This window comes from Epinephelus lanceolatus, chromosome 20 (genome assembly GCF_041903045.1).
Source record: "Epinephelus lanceolatus isolate andai-2023 chromosome 20, ASM4190304v1, whole genome shotgun sequence".
NCBI lineage: Eukaryota > Metazoa > Chordata > Actinopteri > Perciformes > Serranidae > Epinephelus > Epinephelus lanceolatus.
In genome coordinates, this window is record NC_135753.1 from 24,005,955 (window position 1) to 24,022,412 (window position 16,458).

The following is a 16,458-nucleotide window of genomic DNA, read 5'->3' on the forward strand; positions in this document are numbered from 1 at the left end:
ACACACACTCAGTCACACACACACCCCCACCCCTTCCCTAAACTAAATTCAAGGCCATCTCTGAATCTGAATCAAAGCAAAAGAACTAACTTGTGCCAGAATCTTTTAATGAATGATTTTTTTTCCCAACTACTATCTTAAAATCAGAAGATGCAGCACACAGTTGAAGAGAAACTCAGCTGCCCTATTTTTTAAATATTTTAACACAGTTTACAGGGCTTAAAATTATATTAAATCACCATTCTGTGGGACCCTTGCTGGATTTATGATGCACGGTGATGAGGTGAATCCAGGTGAACGCCTTTATCCTGTACTGATTTCCCTTGTTAAATTGGTGCCAGGCGCAGATGAGTTTGGGCTAACTGAGGTATAGGCACGGCTGCAGCTCAATATCAGACACAGGTCCCTGCTGTTTTGTACAATTATGGCAGTTGCTGTTAAGTTGTCTTTAATTTCGCAGGTCAACAGAGCTGATCTCTCTGATGTGAGGCTGTGGGGTCAAAGGGCAAACTGTGTTGCTTCAGCTAAGCTTGAAGAATACATATAACTGACTTCTTTTAGCGCTGTAGAGGCGAGCACTGTTGTGTTATGAACTTTGCTGTGTTGACACCTTTAAACTTCCTGTACTGAAGATGGTGTGTAAATGAGCGTGCTGAAACAGGTACATCTGGAGGAGGAGATTTAGAAAGGAACAACTAAAGCAGAGTCGTTGGTGAATACAAAACTTCTTAATTACTCTGCGTGAAAACAAAAGAGGACACACTGCAGAAAATGTGAAGATTGGTTTGAAAACAATGCACTGCTTTTCTCAACCGAGCTTAAAATGGTTGAAGAATTTAGGTTCGTACAGCTTTATAAAACCTTTTACCTATTTTCTAATCGACAAGATTCTCGAGTGACTAAACCCTCTGATTGGTTGAACACCAGGAAATCCAAACAGAGAGTCAGTCTGTGGAGGAAAATGTCCGTTTAAAGCAAAGCCAGCATGACATTGGCAGAAAGAAAACACTTAGTTTATGAGTAATGGAGAAAATCCGCCAGAAAGAGTTAAGAGCCTTATTGCAACACTTTATGATAATCCTTAGCTTGTTGAAACACATTCAACTGTCGTACTGTGTCAAACACAAACATAAGAAAACATAGAAGTGATTGTTTGTTGGTGTGGGTTAAAGAATGAAATCCAGCAGCTGCTGGGCTGGGAAAACATTTGCATTTATAATTGATGATATCATACATGTGAGCATCTGGAAACTCGAGCTTGCTTGCTTCCTCTTCGTGGCTATTTGCTTCTTTCTTTTTCCTTTTTTTTTAATATAAATACCGTCTTCATGTGTGTAACCGAACACAACAGCTGAGAACAAAGAGAAAGACCTGCTGATAGCCTGCTGATGCCAGCAATAGGACTGCACAAAGCAGCTGAAACTGCCAGCAAATCGGAGTGATTTGGAGAGCGTGTGGAATTGGCCTATAAAGTGCTAATTGTGCCCATACTGGAATAAAAAGTCTGTTTCCAAATGATGCCCTTAGATAATTAAGATAGCCGTCAAACACGCAGAGGAGGAGGAATGGGAAACACTTTGGGTTATTGCATCAAATAAGTCTGACTTGTAAAGCGTATAACTTCTATAGATGGGATTATTAAAGAGCAAAGTGAGAGATATATCTTGAGAGTAAGACTTTTCTGCACGCTGATGGGCACTTTTTGTCCAAAATGTTGTTTAAAATATCCCATAATGCTCCAGTTTGCTCAGCCTAACTGCTATTTTCTGTGTTTAGCTGTAAGTACAGTCATCCATGTTTTCAGGGGTATAAACCTACAATTAAAGCACCCCAAAGTACAATCAGTCTTCAAAAAGGGGGGCCATTTTTTATGGAGGCACAGATGGCATTTTACTGCGCTTTGTAGGCCACACGCAGATAATCACAAAACTTGCAGACGCCATTAAAAAAGCCCTGAACTCACACGGCCTTTTTTTTTCTTGCTTTTTAGAGCCTTATTTGTTCCTCCCTCGTCCCTTTAAAGATTTTGTCCTTGTGATACATGTCCTTTGAGGATTGGCCCTTTAATTTGTATGACTCCAGGACTTGGCACACACAGTAAAGATCATAGGCTGGCTGCAGTGAAGGCCCCTCACAGCGGTGCTCCATGCATTGGAACCTAAATTATGTAATAGACTCATCAGACGGATGTCATCTTTGGTTCCAGACGCTCATGGAGAATGTCAGTTATTCATTAATGAGGTTGTTTCAGTGTGTAAACACCCACGCCGGCTCAAATACGTTTACACTTATAACTATTACGTACACTCACGCACGCATGCACATCACAGCGTAATCCTGGCTCATTCAGCCTTGAACAAAGTGGCTCATATTTGGAGACATCTAAACATATCTTCAATCAGCTGCAGAGAGAGGAAGAAAAAACAAACATTAAAAACCATTTTAGCAATAAGAATTTGTTGCTGGTGTTGATTTGAAAGCTGTCCTCTGAAGATCAAGACAGCTTTGACATTCATTTCTGCTCCTCTTGTGGTCTCTAAACATTTAATTACATTGCCTTTGCGTATCTTCAGTGGCTGATTTGTTCGGTTTTAACGAGGGTGATAGCTGGCAGGTAGAGTGTCATCTTTGCTTTTTCTTTCCTGTTTTTTAACACATTAAGAAAAATGAAATTATAATTTGTGCAAACAAGATAACTGCCACCCTCCTCTTCCTCCACACATCACTAATTTATTTATTAGAAGGAAATGACAAAGAGCTTAGTTTCAGCATCATTAAAACTTTTGCTTTTTTAAAGTGTATGCGTCATCTTGTGGCACAAACCAGTGTGTGTGTGTGTGTGTGGGAAAAGATTTGCGCTCTTCATCCACCCTGGTGTCATAACCCACTTTGTTAACTTAGCTTCACACCGATGCTCATTCTTCCTCACGTCATGAATGTTAGACAATCTCAGATTCAGCGCTAAATATTTCTAAAACAAGAGACACAACCACTGACTCTAATTAGATATTTTTCAACATATAAATTGGCACCTTCACCTTGAAACATCTCCTCGCTTGTTTGAAGAGTTCAGTCGTCACAGACTGAAGTAACAGCACACACACTGAGGATAAACTTGACCTCCACTATAGGCATTTCTTCTCTGTAGCAGTGAGAAGCTGTCTTCTTCAGACTCAACATTTACTTCTCCATCCAGAGACCCGAGGTCAAGAAAACATGTTGATACTGCCGGCACACTGCGAGACCTTTAAGAAATAGTTTCCTGCTCCGTCTTGAAACCCAACATGGAGTTTAAGAGCAGGGGAGTTGAGCAATTCTTTTTTTTTTCCGCTGTACTCACTTCCTCTCTGAGCAGAGCAACAATTATTAAGTCATTATCTCAAACTGCATTTCACTGGCTGGTCAGTTCAGCTAATGACACAAAGTTTGGTGCCATATTTGCTTCCTGGATTTCTATACCTCTTTCTTCTTTTCAGTAAGTGGACGTGCATTGTGTCTTTCTCAGGACACACACTGCCAAAGGAGAGAGACCCTAACAAGATTTTCAACCTTTCCTTTTGATTGCAGATGAGCTAAATACATTTTGTATGCATGAGGGGGAAAAAATCCTCAGAAAAGGTGTCTTTTGCCATAGACTCATTTTCTCCCAGTCCTTGTCCCTGTTATGTCTGAAATTGCCTTAAGTGTGATTGTGTGTGTGAATAAGCCTTTCACAGCATTATTTTTATTCAAGCTGTTCCCAGGCAAACCTACAGGCAGTTCCTTTTGGGTCTGAAATGACGCTTAGGGGCCCGCTCAATCTAATATCTAATGTGGCTCCGAGTTCAAAGGAAATGCATACTGAATGTCAGGATTTATCGCCACTTTTAATGGCCCAGACCTCTTTATATCATCTTTAAAACCTTTTTCCATAGGCCTGCTTCCAAACGAGTCCTGCTAATTTCACGGGCCGTGGTAATGGTGGCATTTTGTCGGCAAAGCATGGAGACATAACCCTGCGCGAGGCATAAAACCACCTGTGCCCTCTTCAACCGGGCTGTAAGACTTAAGCACTTCTGCACAGAGGGATATTTTTATTCTTAATTATAAGGCTATATCAGGTCGTATATCCTTCCAGTCTAATTCCACCTCAGACTTTGGTGTTACAGTGGAGGTAGTGCAGTGACCTAGCTAATTTGCACTTGAATAGAAAGACACTGATGCAAACGGAGAATACACTGAGAGGATAACATGTGGCAGTGGCTTGTTAATAATGCATTTGTTTGCCAAACAAATAAATAGACGCATAACACAGACAAACATCAGTCACAGAACCGCCTCTGTGAGCAGACCCATCCCTGAAGAAAAGGGGGGAGAGAGGAGAAAGACAGAGAAAGTCTGTTTATTCCTTCTGCCACAGCCTGCAATATCCATACTGCTGAAACACGCAATTCCCCGAGGAAAATACAACCTCGTCCAAGCCCCCCCCTCCCCCCCCGCCACACACAGACAGTAAGCAACTGCGGAGCCAGGCAACCCAGGCTCATATGAACAACTCCTTGATGTGATGGTTCCAATACATCATCTGTCTCCACATTAGATTCAGGCACAGCAAGCCTGAGAGAAAGCATCCCGGGCCCAGCATCTATAACCAGTTTAACTACATTCATTAGAATGGGAAAAACTGTGCCTCAGCACAACTAGCTGGAGAAGATGACAAAACACACACTGTGAGTTGTTGATCCTTTGGATTGTGGACACACACGGGGAGCTACACACACTTGTGTGGCATGTGCAAAGTGACAAACATGCACATTCACCACCGCAGCAGCAGCAGGAGCAGCAGGAGCAGCAATACGACTATTTTTACAGGTGTAGGTGTGGATTCTGGGTATGGTAATTTTATAGATCATTTGGAAGGGATATAACACTGGGTTTAATAAGGTTACATTTCTTGCCACAGTAACTGGAAATAGACTATCACCCACCACAGCCAAGGAACTGGTGTATGTTTCATTGCTAATGGAAACCTGTACATAACTCAATATTTAAGGTATTTCATCCAGAAGTTGTTTTCTGAGCAGATGGGACCATAGAGACCACAAATCAGGTGTCACATGTAAGTTTTGTTTTTTTCATCTCATGCATGGCTCCGTCTAAAGATAGTACGAAGTGTTTGTTGCTTTAAAGGTGCAATAAAACCAGAAGAAGACATCATATCAAATATTCACATATAATCTCAAGTGATTCCTGTCACCCTACAAATGTTAATGGAATTGAATCTAAGACTATCCTGTAGATTATTGCATTCACACGGCTCTGTGACGGCATGTGAAGTACCCACAACTACATGAAGTACATTACTCTGCACTGTTGTACACTGACAGAGATGTGGGCTGTTTACTTATAACTGTATTGCTTTATGGATTTATCAGACAGGTACCAGCTCGCCAGATTCCATGATATGACCAGTACAAAAGTCATCCCTTTCAGTCGAACGCAGGGTGCAGTGATAATGAGCATCTAGAGAATTAGCTACAAGTACAAACAGCATAATGACAATATTGATTAGATTTCTTTGGCTGTTTTTTCATGTTTGATGTCACAAACATGAGACTAAGTTGAACTGAGAAGTTTTCACAACACAGTTTTGATGAAAATGGCATAACTGTATGCAAATGTATGGCACAGGAGGCGTTCATCATGAGCTAAATTTAGGTCGGCCTATCAATCTGTCAAAAACAGCTTCCTCACCGTAAAGTGAGTGAGTCTCAGTACAGGATGTTTTCAGTATAGCAAATATAGGTGCAACATTTACCTGTTAGTGTCGAATACAATTTGATTTAAAGGAAAAATACCTGCAATTATTTTGCATACCAGGAGTCTGGTTTATAAAATGTACGTACAGAAAAAAGACAAAAATGCGCCAAAATTTTTGGACAATTTCTACAATCAGGCTTCCACCTCACCATCTGCGTCGCCAATATCCCGTCTCCAAAATGTTCGTAAGCATGCGTCAAAGTTTCTTCCATCAAGTCTGCTTTTACGGGATCACAACTTTTGCGTGGGAAATGGCGTACACCACTTTCCAGTGTTGCCAGATCTCGTGAGACAAATAAGCAACCAGGCCTGTGAAAACAAGCCCAAAACAAGCGACTTTTTCTACAGAGCTCCCCTAGGTTCCGGTGAGAGAAAATTAAATAAACTGTGTGCACGGTTTTACAATCCGTGGGGACGGATTTTAAACTGTGGGTACAGATTGTCAATTTACATCCATGTGGACAGTGGACAGTAAACTGTGCGCAGTTTTGCAAAACTGTACCCACGGTACATAGTTTATTTATTTCCCCCCCACCCCCCCTACAAGAAGGAGTAGTCCGTCCTTTTAACATTATTTAACATTAGAAAACAGATGGGATATCAAATATAGACTCATGTACCAAGTACATTATATACACAGTAAACCTCTGATAATTAAAATTTGCACACACAAATAAATATCATCCTGAATTCACAAATTCTTTATTTATTATTGCTTTTTATGCACTCATCTAACTTTTTTCTTTTAGTTACAGGACTGACGTTTTCCTAACCAGAAACAAAACATATTGCCCTGCTCTACCTCTGATTGGCTAGTACTCGTTGCCATCAGGGTCAGAGCCAATTAGAAGCAGGATGCGGGTGGGAAAAAACTCTGCTGTCTTCTGTGTGTTTGGGGAAAGGGGAGGGACAGAGGGAACAGGCAAGACAAGCTATCCTACGTTTAAATAACATATGAAAAATATCTGCTTGACAACTTATTATGGAGCTAGGAACAAGCCCAAATAAGCAACTACACTTTAGAGACAAGCCCAAAAAAAAACGCGACCCGCGACTACCAATATTTGTAAATGACTTCACAGAAAAACATGCCCAAAGTCGCTTATAATAAGCGGACTTGGCAACACTGCCACTTTCAAGCCTGGTTTTGTGCGTACGCAATGTTTATCAATGAGACCCCAGACATTTAAAGTTTGCCCAATGTAAACGTAAACCTTAAGCTGCATCCCAAATCCACACACACTAATCCTATTAAGTACGCACTACATGCTTATCGTCACAGTGTAGTCTTTTAGCAGTTAGCTTACAAATTTATCAACTTTTTATACCAACAGAAAATGATGCAATATGTGTGACCAATGTCATATAATCATGTGTGAACATATGACATAGATTGTCAGTGTGTTACCACCAATTCAACTTAGAACAGATCAATAAAAATATTGTCTCCTAAGATTTAATTCTTACGTCTTTAGTACTATTCGGACGGGATTAGTTTTACATAGGGATGTGGACTAATGTCAGTTTACCACAGGATGTCTGTAATATAAATGTCCGATTTGTGCGGGACAAGAAATCTCCGTAATTCTACTAGAGGTGGGAGTGGTAACTCAGTTTGTGCCCTGGCATCACCTCCCTGTCGCCATGTGCGTGCTACGTTGCTTTCTGTGTGTTACGATTATATGAAATATTGCCCATGATCAGGATTGTGTATACACAATGATAAGCAATATACGATACAATGCGATATGATACGATACGATACAATACGATACAATATACTTTATTGTCCCACTAAGGGAAATTTGTCTTGGACTCAGCAACTGCGCCATAAATGCCTTGACAGCCACAATGACAACAAACAATACAACAACAGCCACACCAGCCCATCAACAATATGGATTTATATTAGGCCTACCTAACACAACCAGAAGTCTCGTGGCTCTGAAAAGTGCTTTCTTCTCAACCTTTTTGATTGGTCTCCCACGTAGGTCTATGCGATCATTAGAAGAATGTCCACTATCAGAAAACTAGTTCAGACAGGACTAAAATCCCTGGTAATAATTTACCCCATGTCTCCACATCAAACTAATCCCATCTGAATAGGGCTTTTGTTTTCCAAAATATTTTTGAAGCTGCTTCATTCATTGTCACTTCACTTCTTCCAGCTATAAGGAGGTCTTCAATTTCCTCTGTGAACTGCATTGTTGGACAAAAATTTGCACTGTCTTGAGAGGAGTTTGGTGCCCAAAATGTCACTTAGTGGTTATCATGGAAGCATTATCTAGTGTGCGAACTCTTGTTTTCCTTCTTTCATGTCTTTCTGTGCAGCACCTATTTATTGTCTGATGTACGTAATTTTCCAAACTTAACTTTTACGGTGGTGCAGTGGTTAGCATTGTCGCCTCAAGTGTTCCTGAGGTGAGTGTTCCTAGTTCAAACCCAGGGTGGGGGAGCCCTTCTGTGCGGAGTTTGCATGTTTGCATGTCAGCGTGGGTTTTCTCCAGGTACTCCAGCTTCCTCCCACAGTCCAAAGACATGCAGGTTAATTGGTGACTCTAAATTGTCCGTAGGTGTGAATGTGAGTATGAACAGTTGTCTGTCTCTATGTGTCAGCCCTGTAATAGTCTGGTGACCTGTCCAGGGTGTACCCCGCCTCTCACCCAATGACAGCTGGGATAAGCTCCAGGCCCCCAGGACCCCTAACAGGATATGTAGTTACAGAAATGAATGAATAAATACACTTTAATTAACCCTGCTTAGAATTAGTATTGATTTGGGGCACATTTGTATTGAGTGATGCTAGTTTGTACACGTTTTTAATAAGTCTGTTACCATAAGCTGATATTTACTGACGGATATGTTGAGCTAAATTAAGCGAGACCAACAGAGACATGGAAGTTTTTCAAGGGGGGCTTTAGTTATGAAACATCTTGACTAACCAGCTGCCATGATACTGGAAGTCAGCTAACCTACTGGAGCATAAAATGTAGAACATGGTGTTGTTATCCTCTTTATTTCAGGGCCATCGTGAGATTAAATACAGCTGCAGCTGCTGCTACATCACCTCGTGGTTAATATCTCTGTCCTGTATGCATTTTGGATTCACCGTGACACATATGGTCCCTTTCCCACACTCATTATACGATGACGTCAAAATTATTTGAAACAAAAGGTGAAAATTCTAGACGGGCTTTGGATTGATTTATCAAAATTCAGATATTTGTTAAAAACTGTCTTCATTATTGTATTTATGGTGATAAGGAAGCAGCTTAATTTTATTCCTTCCCATTAGCAAATTATGATTTTCGACAATAACCCAATTGCTGCATAACTGATGACAAATTAGAGAACACTTTAGGAAGGAAGCCGAAATTAAGCTTTGCATTCTCATCACCAGAGACAGCAACAGCCTCAAACCAATCTGTAGCACAGATATGTAAGCCCAGGTACATATTTTGGGGAGGACGCAGGGGACATGTCTGCCTCAATATTTAGAGCCTGAGCTTTTTTCACCCCCAATAAAAACATGGAAGTATCAACATGAAAGAGGACTTTTATTTTAAGATTAAAGACCATAAATTGATGCAGAAAAGAGGTACAAATTGATGCGTACAAATTCACTAGAATGCAGGAAATTAAGTGTTGACGCTCAAAATTTCTTGGCAGAGGACCCATTTCATATGTGCTCCACCCCCCTATGCTGGAACAAGACCTTCACCCTTATATAGAGGGTAAAACGCTCTACAGTTAAAGGTTCCTATGAGGAAAGATGCCAGTTGATAGGTGTAGATTGTCCAGTTAGTTCAGCACCGGTGACAAGACAAAGTTTGAACACTGTTATGGCGACAAAGGCGAGCAGGCTGCACCACCTTGCAGAATTATTGTTCAGCAGCTAACAAGATAGTCAGCTACAGCAATGAATTACAGGTGCTGCTCAAAGTCCTTCCACAAGCTCGCACCCTCTCTCATCATTCACTGTCACATACCTGCACTGAATCTATACTGTGACCAGGAGCGGTGCTGAAACAAGAAGCATGTTAGCATGTGGACAACCTCAGGCATCATTATTTCTCTCCGTAATAAGCTGTTGTCCTAGACTCCTGCATGATGCTGCCTTTTAATAATGATACACATACTGCCTCTACCTGCTCCTGGAGAACTGTTTTTGGACACATTGACAGTCACGCCTACTTGGTGGTATTTTAGACAATAAGACGAGTTACAAAACATGAGGGATTTTCTACAGAACTTTACAGATGTGGCAACTGAACCTAAAAAATTGATCGTATCCTGGAACTTATTAAAATACACAAGTGCTTTTGTCATGTAGAGACCCATTTATTGGTAGATTTTAGGTCCTGACACATTGATCCGGCTTCACAGTACAGTGCACTATACTCAGAGGTATTGTAAGAGACAGGAGAAATAGGGAGGATTTAAGGAGCCCCTGTATTTCTCAATAAAATGTTTTATAGGGAAAATATACATTTCAAGGTGGCAAGTGTCATATCTTTTCATGGGACTTGGAATTCATGTCATTATTCTTTGCCTATACGTTTTAAGAATTCCAATATTGACAAATTGCATGTTGCTGCAGGTCAGATCAATGTCTCCACGGGAAGGGAAATAAAAGCCTGAGCATGTCAAGCTCATCTTATCATAAACATATGGGTGGAGAGGCTTGGTGGAGGGATTGAATTGAGCTCCGTGTTCATCTGAGTTTCTCCACAGCCTCAGGCATCACGGGGGACCTGGAGGAATGCTACAGGCATGTTTAAGGGCAAAAAAAAGGGGAGAGAAGTATTTCAATGGGCTGGAGAGTTGAGGTCGGTCTGCGATAAGTCCACCAGAGTGAGAATGGAAATTCATCTCACTGTCAATAATCACCTTCATTTTCCCCCACCTGACATGGGAAGCTAAAGGAAGGAATATAAAGGCAAAGGAAGGTCATTTTTTGCAGTAGCTCTGAGAGCTCAACGCACTGCAGCTAAAGAATACACATGCAAATAGACTAAACACAGGGAAATGAAGAAAACATCTTCACCACTGCACATATGCAGCATAATGAAACGTGCTGTAAATACAGAAGTGCACTGCTAATGCAGACAATACAGCCAAATAAAGGAACATGCAACCAAATACAGAAATGCTACCTCTTCTCAGTGTTGGAACCAATCTGCTACCGGTCTGACGAAGATAAGCCTTAGGGGGCTACGACCAATATTTTTGAAGATCTGCTGTAGCAAGTGGATATCTGGGCCAGGACTTCGTCCTCCGTGTGCTGGTCATTTCGGCTAATCTCTTCAAACAGACATATACAACATGTGGATAATTCAAAAGAAGCTGATTCAAAGGAACATTTTCAGACAATAGCTGGTGGGTTCAGAGACAGTATTTCAGCCGATGCCTTCCACCTCTTCACATGGACTATTTATCTGCTGCTTACATGTTATAGGTCAGCTCTACTCTGACTACAAACAAACAGAACCCAGGACACTTCCAATACCAAAATCTTGAAGCTACCAGCAGTGGGTTAGCTTACGACAGGGATACTCGACTTGCTTTGCCTGGGGGCCACTTTTGCAAAAGGACAGGAGGCCAGGGGCCAGCCACAACACCCCTGAACAGATCAGGTGTACTAGGGTGACCATATTTTGATTTCCAAAAAAGAGGACACTCGGCCGGGCCACGAGATAGCCTACTTAAATGATACTCGCAGTTTACTCAAAGATGCCTTATAATTATAATATATTTAAAGTTTATATGTATGGATAGAAGATTCAGTTATATTACAAAATAATATCTCTCAAAGACAGAAATTCAGATAGGCCCCAATAGGGGACACATACACACACTAGAGTGTGGCGATCCGATCCCGACGGGTCCTGACGGGTTGGGCCGGGTTTGGTCAAAAATCTATAAATTGTATTCGCGCTCGGGTCGGATTCGGTCAGCTATCAGTGAAAATGTAGTGTAAAAATAAATAAAATCCTATTGTCTGTCCTGTTTATTGCTTGGGGACTGTTATTTACGTGACAACACCTGAACATAACACACACAGACACACACTGGCTGTTTGTTTCTACCTCTCCCCTCGCTGGAAGTCTCGGACCTCCAGCCGCCCGCCTCCGCCTTGATTAAACGCTGAAAATAAAATAAAAGAGGGAGACAGGTTTTTCCTATTTTATCTTATTTTGTTTTATTTCTCCCTCTCCCCTCGCTGGAAGCGTCGGACATCCTGCCTCCCGCTCCCATCTCAAACGGAGGTCTCCCTCTCCGCTGAGCACGCCCGGCCTGTTAAATAGCCTGTAACCGTAACAACTGTGTGACACAAACTCAGTGCTTTAGTCATTAAATAATGTCGGGCTTGGTTCGGGTTCGGACAGAAATATGCGGCCACACACACACACACACACACACGGAAAACCGGACATTATCATCAATTTATATAAAACCCCCGGACGCCCCGGACGGGACGTGAAAAGTGGACATGTCCGGGCAAAAGAGGACGTTTGGTCAGTCTAGGTGTACGCAGGGGCGTTTCTAGAATCTGAGGACATTCAAGGGTTAACCAGTGCCTCTGTCCAACCCATGCCTCTGCATCAGGCAACTCAGTTTACCTGTTCTTGATGACACACAGCCAATATACACACCCTAGCCTCAAAGACACTCGTTGCCAGATTGTTCTCCATGTCTCCTGTCTGCTCCAACATAGTACCGTTGCCTGTTATTAAAGTGAACAGAGCGTGTGCTTGGGCAAACATCACCGCCCACTCACCTGCTTCCTGGCACAATTCTGGCAGCCTGTCGAACCAGGCATGTTTTGGCATTTAATGTCATTACCAACTGCTCCTGGTTTCCTGTGTGCTGCATCTGGGTGCCAGCCCAACCTCTTACAATAACACAAACTAACTAAGAGATCGAGGCAATGGTGGACCAACAGCTCACATGTGCATCGAGGTAAAATTACCATCCTTGTTAATGAAATTTGAGGCTTTAACAAGAGCATAAATAGGGAACTGAAAACGTAAACGGCCTCCCTGTCGAAAAAGGCTGTCTGATGGAAAGATTAAGGGAGGAAAATACTCCCAATACTGTGCACACAGGTGGGTAAAATATGTTTTGTTTCTACCCCTGTCCAGCACAGTACATTGCAAAGCTCTTGCCTCAAACTCTGCCTGCCTTTCCAAACTGTGGGTGTGCTGACTGCCATCTACTGTATGTTAAACACTGAGTATGAATAAGTGTCCTAAACAACCCCACCTCAAAAAATCTGACCTATCCCTTTAGCTTAGCAAAACTCACCAACCAGCACTTCTTAATTTTACTAAATAACACATTACATCTTCTTTATTTAGTCCATACGAAGGGTAAACACAATAATTTGCCATTTTAGAGGCAGTCATGTGACTATTTCTTGACTGGGGGCTGTTGCCAGGCAACCAGCAGAGATTCCATGAAGTTTATATAGGCCTAGACTGAATCGTAATGTTTGTTACTTTCAGGTAGAAAACTCCCACATCACACCCATAAAATGAAACTGCACTGAGCAAACGCTGCCTCAGTTGTTAACTGTTTAGCTGCCCACAAAAATGGCCACTTGAAAAAAATCAATATTAGTTTAAGTGGATGCTCTACTTAAAACATTTTTACTGCTTTTCCTTGCCATCAGCCCTTTCTCACGGGGAACTAAAACAAAAACCACTTGGTTAGAGTTAGGGAAAGATCATGGTGTGGGTTAAAATGAAAAAGAAAGTGGCAAACATATAAGCCGTGAGCCTGCTCCACCTCAAGCCTTTCCCAGCTGACCCAGAGCCGGTCGCGGCGCACCATACGCCCGCCGTGAGCCATTCAGCACCGCAGACAGTTGGACTAATAGGATGTCGAACCAATGGGCTGTCGGACCAATGACATGGACCCGAATAACTATGTATTAACCCATTTTGGGAAAAAGTTGTGGATCACACTAGGAAGTGGCTGGGTATGATGATACCTAAATCACCAATGTTATGCCTTATGAGGAACCAAACAGAAACACTGAATGCATCAAAATATGACCTTGTTGTGATGAATGGAGGGGTCGTCACAGCTGCTCGAGTGATCCTCAAGTTCTGGAAGAGTACATCACCTCCAGATTTTCAAAAGCAGAAGGAATTTTAGTGAGAAACTGTGTCATACGAACACGTAAGCTAGGGTCCGCAATGAAGTTGAAAGCTTTAAGAGGTCATGAGCAGGCTTTGTTGTTTGTAATATGTCTGTTAAAGTGTAACAATGTGGTGTGTAGTTGTACCTCTGCGGTGCTAAATTACTATTATGAGTATAAGTATGTGTCGCTACCAGGTGCCAGAACTGTCGGTTTGTTCAGATTTGACTGAATTGATAAATAAAAAAACTTGAATGATAATAAAATAATATATGTATTGCTGCAGCCCCTGTCCATATCAGTACATAGCTTAGCTTACATGTTGGTAGATTTGGTGTATCAAAGACACAAGTGAAGCAACGCAGGAAATAAAATAAGCACAGCAGAAATGTAAGACAGGTTGGACCATTGTGTTAAACTGTATATCTTTAAATGTTCCAGTTATGGTTGAAAATGACAACAGAAGTCAACAAAATTGCCGATTTCACATATCTCCACGACTGGAATAAATTGCCAGTTGTCTAGCTGTAAGTGACTGATACATAGTGTTGTATGTAGAAGTGTATATTTGAGCTTTAGACATACTGGATGGTGATTTTTTTTTAATCTTTTCAACAGAGCCAGGATAAAGTCAGGACACAGAGTGAGAGTGGAACTGATCTTCTCATCTAACTCCCTTGGCAACAGTGAATAAGCTCATTTCCCATTATGTCTAACTATTCCTTAAATACATGAACGTACAGGGTTTAAACCTGAGTGGTGGCTTTCTGTACAGACTATGCATGTTCTCAATGTGTTCACTTAGCCCGAGCACTTCTTTTCTTAATGCAACCAATTAAAACATAATTTTTTGTTGTTAAACACAATTATCCCACATCTAAAGCATCCTTCCCTTGGCCTGCGAATGAGCTGGTGTGTTTTTTCTGTGTGCTCTATGGCTGACAAAAAGAGCCTCTTGTTGGAGGCTCGAGCGTGCGTTGGCTCAGGTAACATGTTTAAAGGATGCGTTAGAGCCAATCCACTTTGGGGAGAACCTTGTGCGGGATCAATGCTAGCATGCTGATGAGCTTTGCTCAGGTGTTGCCAGAGGCACCATGATAATGGCCAGAGCATGCAGAATTATTCCAGGAGCACTGATGGCTCAAGAGGAGGAGGAATTAATGAAATACAAACCATATCACACACGCTCACACAGTACAAAGGTTCACCGTTGGTAACATGGTGACATCATACTCAAAGGTGAGAGGTCAGAGCCGCTCTCTCTTTCCAGGAAATTAAAGGCAGCCATCACAGCTGACCCTGAGACTGCAACCCCAGAGAGCTGAATCCTCCACACAAAGCCCAAACACAAAGATGCTCCCTACAAAGTGTACAATTCCATGCTGAATTTCACCATTTTGAATACTTTAATATTCAGTATATTGAATAAAAACTTAATTCAGAATTATTTAAAGCCATTTAGAATTACATGACAGCACAGTGCTTAGGAGAACCATTTTGTTCTGATGCTAGTGTCTGGTTTGTGTTGAGATTTGCCCAATCAGAGTCCCTCCCCATCCACTCTGCCCCAGTTCTCGAACAGTCCCCATCTGGTTTGACAATCTGTTTTGATGGAAATCAGTTGTTTTTTTCTCCTCTCTCATCTCCACTCTCTGCTCTTGCGGTTTTTACTTGAAGCTTCCCTGCGATCATGGCTCAGATGCTTCAGACGAAACTTGGGCATGATCACAGCCTCTCCTGCGTTGCCACCAGTGCCTCACAGCGCTCGCCTACCCGGGGGGAATAAGGCCTTGTACAACGGGATCTCTTAGATTTCACCTAAAATAGGACTCAGAGAATATTGGGATGGAAATGTAAGTGTTGGGTCTCCGTGCCACTGTAAAAAGAGGCTTTTTCACCATCTGTTAATCTTTAAAATCTGGATTTCTTTTTTTTCACAAGCTGTTTCATCTCATTCATCTTACAAGACCATTAGTCGGGCTAATGGTCTTGTAGATCTTTATAGGAGCTGGATGATGTGTGGTTTTATTTCCTTTTATCTATTTTTTCTCTGAGATACAGATGGACTTCATTGTTCTGTTGAACAGTTAAGTGATTGACAAGTTGGCTCCTGAGAAAGAGGGACAATTTAAACCTCCCGTATTTGATGAACTGAGCCATGAGTTAGAAACACAGGATGAAAGTGCTAATGCTAAAAAAATACTAAATGTTAACAAATACTCATTGAACAGACCAATCCTGTTATAACTCTATCTGGATTTAGCTCTACATGAAGTGCATTAACGTATGTTTTCTAACCTTATATGCTGTCGGTGTTACATTTCAGCTGGCAGGAAAGTTTTATCGTCGCTGCATACCTTTGGATGTCAGTGTTGAAAGAGTAAACACAGTTAAGAGAGTCAGCAAGAAAACAAGAGAGGGGAGTCGACTCCCCCTCATCGCCCCTCCCTCGTGTATCTCTATGGAATAACTGTGACTACCATCACAAACTCTGTCTCTGTCAACAACTGCCA